This window comes from Schistocerca piceifrons, unplaced genomic scaffold (assembly GCF_021461385.2).
Source record: "Schistocerca piceifrons isolate TAMUIC-IGC-003096 unplaced genomic scaffold, iqSchPice1.1 HiC_scaffold_304, whole genome shotgun sequence".
NCBI classification, from domain to species: Eukaryota; Metazoa; Arthropoda; class Insecta; order Orthoptera; family Acrididae; genus Schistocerca; species Schistocerca piceifrons.
This window is the reverse complement of record NW_025728520.1, coordinates 45,001-50,000: the sequence shown is the minus strand read 5'-3', so window position 1 is coordinate 50,000 and position 5,000 is coordinate 45,001. Positions and strand designations below refer to the sequence as shown.

The 5,000-nt window shown below is 57.0% G+C and overlaps 2 non-coding genes across 2 annotated transcripts; both read right to left on the bottom strand.

Annotated features, from left to right (window-relative positions):
• Positions 1-488: 488 nt before the first annotated feature.
• On the bottom strand, positions 489-643 carry LOC124744707. The gene has a single exon (XR_007010846.1). It is a non-coding gene; the product is annotated as a 5.8S ribosomal RNA (ribosomal RNA).
• Positions 644-994: 351 nt separating this feature from the next.
• On the bottom strand, positions 995-2,903 carry LOC124744698. The gene has a single exon (XR_007010841.1). It is a non-coding gene; the product is annotated as a small subunit ribosomal RNA (ribosomal RNA).
• Positions 2,904-5,000: the final 2,097 nt, after the last annotated feature.

Below are 5,000 nucleotides of genomic sequence, written 5' to 3'. Positions count from 1 at the left end.
TGCACTCTCAAGCAACCCGACTCGAAGGAGAGGTCCCGCCGACGCTCGCACCGGCCGCTACGGGCCTGGCACCCTCTACGGGCCGTGGCCTCATTCAAGTTGGACTTGGGCTCGGCGCGAGGCGTCGGGGTAGTGGACCCTCCCAAACACCACATGCCACGACAGGCGGCAGCCTGCGGGGTTCGGTGCTGGACTCTTCCCTGTTCGCTCGCCGCTACTGGGGGAATCCTTGTTAGTTTCTTTTCCTCCGCTTAGTAATATGCTTAAATTCAGCGGGTAGTCTCGCCTGCTCTGAGGTCGTTGTACGAGGTGTCGCACGCCACACCGCCAGCCGGCTGTGCACGCTACCGAGAAAGTACCGGTATGCGAACCGCCAGGCGACGGGCGCGCATCGCACGTTTGAGGAGACGCGGCCGGCCCCACAGGCGGCCGCGACACTCCCAGGTCTGCGAAGCGGGGCAAACGCCGCGCGCTTCAGTATACGTAGCCGACCCTCAGCCAGACGTGGCCCGGGAACGGAATCCATGGACCGCAATGTGCGTTCGAAACGTCGATGTTCATGTGTCCTGCAGTTCACATGTCGACGCGCAATTTGCTGCGTTCTTCATCGACCCACGAGCCGAGTGATCCACCGTCCTGGGTGATCTTTTCTCAGTTTCCGCCGTCTCTTTCGAGACGGTCGCATAGGCGGGAGTGAGGCGTGTGGCGGCCCCTGTTCCAGCGTTCTGTGTCCAACGGCCTCACGGCCGACGGGCGTCGTACGGCTCCACACCGGAGCGGACAGGCACTCGGGCGAAAGTCATTCAAAACCGGCGCCAGGCGCCAGGTGCCGCAGGCCAGCCGCTCCAGCGCTTCAGCGCTCGTACCACACAACATTGCCGCTAGTTTTGAGAGGCACGCGTGGTTCCGCACGCGGCGCACGGCTACGGCGAGCCGTACAGGTAGCGTGTTGCGCGACACGACACGCACATCGAAAGACATGCAGTCTAGTCGGTAATGATCCTTCCGCAGGTTCACCTACGGAAACCTTGTTACGACTTTTACTTCCTCTAAATGATCAAGTTTGGTCATCTTTCCGGTAGCATCGGCAACGACAGAGTCAATGCCGCGTACCAGTCCGAAGACCTCACTAAATCATTCAATCGGTAGTAGCGACGGGCGGTGTGTACAAAGGGCAGGGACGTAATCAACGCGAGCTTATGACTCGCGCTTACTGGGAATTCCTCGTTCATGGGGAACAATTGCAAGCCCCAATCCCTAGCACGAAGGAGGTTCAGCGGGTTACCCCGACCTTTCGGCCTAGGAAGACACGCTGATTCCTTCAGTGTAGCGCGCGTGCGGCCCAGAACATCTAAGGGCATCACAGACCTGTTATTGCTCAATCTCGTGCGGCTAGAAGCCGCCTGTCCCTCTAAGAAGAAAAGTAATCGCTGACAGCACGAAGGATGTCACGCGACTAGTTAGCAGGCTAGAGTCTCGTTCGTTATCGGAATTAACCAGACAAATCGCTCCACCAACTAAGAACGGCCATGCACCACCACCCACCGAATCAAGAAAGAGCTATCAATCTGTCAATCCTTCCGGTGTCCGGGCCTGGTGAGGTTTCCCGTGTTGAGTCAAATTAAGCCGCAGGCTCCACTCCTGGTGGTGCCCTTCCGTCAATTCCTTTAAGTTTCAGCTTTGCAACCATACTTCCCCCGGAACCCAAAAGCTTTGGTTTCCCGGAGGCTGCCCGCCGAGTCATCGGAGGAACTGCGGCGGATCGCTGGCTGGCATCGTTTATGGTTAGAACTAGGGCGGTATCTGATCGCCTTCGAACCTCTAACTTTCGTTCTTGATTAATGAAAACATACTTGGCAAATGCTTTCGCTTCTGTTCGTCTTGCGACGATCCAAGAATTTCACCTCTAACGTCGCAATACGAATGCCCCCGCCTGTCCCTATTAATCATTACCTCGGGTTCCGAAAACCAACAAAATAGAACCGAGGTCCTATTCCATTATTCCATGCACACAGTATTCAGGCGGGCTTGCCTGCTTTAAGCACTCTAATTTGTTCAAAGTAAACGTGCCGGCCCACCGAGACACTCAATAAAGAGCACCCTGGTAGGATTTCAACGGGGTCCGCCTCGGGACGCACGAGCACGCACGAGGCGGTCGCACGCCTTCAGCTCGCCCCACCGGCAGGACGTCCCACGATACATGCCAGTTAAACACCGACGGGCGGTGAACCAACAGCGTGGGACACAAATCCAACTACGAGCTTTTTAACCGCAACAACTTTAATATACGCTATTGGAGCTGGAATTACCGCGGCTGCTGGCACCAGACTTGCCCTCCAATAGATACTCGTTAAAGGATTTAAAGTGTACTCATTCCGATTACGGGGCCTCGGATGAGTCCCGTATCGTTATTTTTCGTCACTACCTCCCCGTGCCGGGAGTGGGTAATTTGCGCGCCTGCTGCCTTCCTTGGATGTGGTAGCCGTTTCTCAGGCTCCCTCTCCGGAATCGAACCCTGATTCCCCGTTACCCGTTACAACCATGGTAGGCGCAGAACCTACCATCGACAGTTGATAAGGCAGACATTTGAAAGATGCGTCGCCGGTACGAGGACCGTGCGATCAGCCCAAAGTTATTCAGAGTCACCAAGGCAAACGGACCGGACGAGCCGACCGATTGGTTTTGATCTAATAAAAGCGTCCCTTCCATCTCTGGTCGGGACTCTGTTTGCATGTATTAGCTCTAGAATTACCACAGTTATCCAAGTAACGTGGGTACGATCTAAGGAACCATAACTGATTTAATGAGCCATTCGCGGTTTCACCTTAATGCGGCTTGTACTGAGACATGCATGGCTTAATCTTTGAGACAAGCATATGACTACTGGCAGGATCAACCAGGGAGCTGCGTCAACTAGAGCTGAGCAGCCGGCCGCCCGGGAGTGTGTCCCGGGGGCCCGCGCGAACACGCAAGCGTCCGCTCAATCATTCTGCAAACAGGAGGAGGCTGAGCTCCCCTGCACAATACACCTCGAAACCCTCTCAGGTCCCGGCGGCGCGCAGCGCCGTCCCAAGTACTTGGTCGGGTTCGAGAGAGGCGCAATCGCCCGGAGTTAGGCGAGTAGACGCTTTCGGTGCGACCACCCGTGCTCCCAACTGAGCTTGCCGCTGCCGACAGAGGCCCGGGAGCGTGCTGTCGTGGCATTGCCGGCGGGAGACAACACGCGCCACCTACGGTGACCGGCAGCTCCAACGCCAGCGCCACAGAAGGACAAAAGCCCCACTTGGGTGCCGAAGCGAACTCTCCCAGCACAGCGCACGCGCCAACACATCCGCACAGCTGCGATACAAACCACCAGCGAGAACCGCTGGGGCGACCGAGCAGCAGACGGCGTCGCGGCGCCGAGCGCCGGGCGGCGGCGCATCCTCAACGCACACAGTCCTCAATCGGACCAGCACACTGAAGATGTCCACCGCGCTTCGCACCGGGCCCGCGAGGACCTACTTTGGCCGCACGGCGCCGCGCGCAGGGTGCGCCGGCGCGCAGCTGCGACGCCTGCCGCGTCCGTCGGCCGGCGCGCCTGCCACTGGCCGCCCCCACCAGCCGGCTGTAGCGCGTGCGCCCACGCACCGCGCGGCCAGCACGCCGGGAGGCGCCCCCTCACCGGCCGGGGACGGTCCCACCCAGCCACCGCCGCGTATCGCTTCACACCCAGATGCCGTTCAGTTTCGTCGGCATGGTGGGTATCGCTGGAACAACCGGTTAGTACCTCAACCTATCGTCGCCATCACCGATTCACCCCTAGCGAGAACAACCGCACCACAACAGGTTACCATTTGTTCATTTGCGTAACTTCACCAGAAAACGCAGGCGTCCATCGCCATTTGCAACTTCAACGATTATTGCATGCCTGTGTCAGGTGTCACGCCACACTACGTCTGCCCACATACACGCAACAAAATGTGCACGCCTAGACAATACGTGGAAGGTGGCCCCCGTACGTATGCGATGTCCATTGCTCGAACGACTGTCAACCGGCCTCTGTAGCATGTCGCAGATATGGAACGCGGTGCACCATGCCATCACGGTGTGTGAGGAGAGACGACTAGGTCCGAATACATCAACAGACAGCTCATGCTGATCGCCATCCACGGCGTCCGTTCCTCCCACACGTCTCTATGGCGTACCACACTGCAATCCAGCTCTCATAGGGAGACGACACGTAGCTGCGTGCACAATATTTGCACTGTATGGTCCGCCGTTTTTGGGCGCAGTCGTTGTGCGGTCACACATGTGCCACGATGTATCATTCAGTACATAAGGACGAATGTGCAGTACAGATTGTGGTTCACGCGTACGACATCAGCGGACAGTTGACACAGGCCGCACCACAACGTAGCCTGAGTACGTCGCATGCGAAGGGCATTGAACATGCAAACTTCTCACCAACCAGCTTGCGAAGGCAGGGGGCAAGGTGGGGACGTGGGGAGGCGGCGGCATGTACGTCCTGCTGCCATCCACATTACAGTGTACAGCAGGAGCATGTGGAAAGTGAGCAAGACTTGCAAGGTGTTTAACATGAAGCGATACACAGGGGTGCGGGCAGTGCGAGTAGCGAACTATATTGCGAGGGTTGCGGGTGGGCAACACTACAGTAATTGAACGAGTCGTATAACAATTACAGAGCAGGTTTAGGCGACAACGTGGGTTACGTTAAGGCGACAACATGGGTTAGGTTAAGGCACAACATGGGTTAGGTTAAGGCACAACATGGGTTAGGTTAAGGCACAACATGGGTTAGGTTAAGGCACAACATGGGTTAGGTTAAGGCACAACATGGGTTAGGTTAAGGCACAACATGGGTTAGGTTAAGGCACAACATGGGTTAGGTTAAGGCACAACATGGGTTAGGTTGAGGCACAACATGGGTTAGGTTGAGGCACAACATGGGTTAGGTTGAGGCACAACATGGGTTAGGTTGAGGCACAACATGGGTTAGG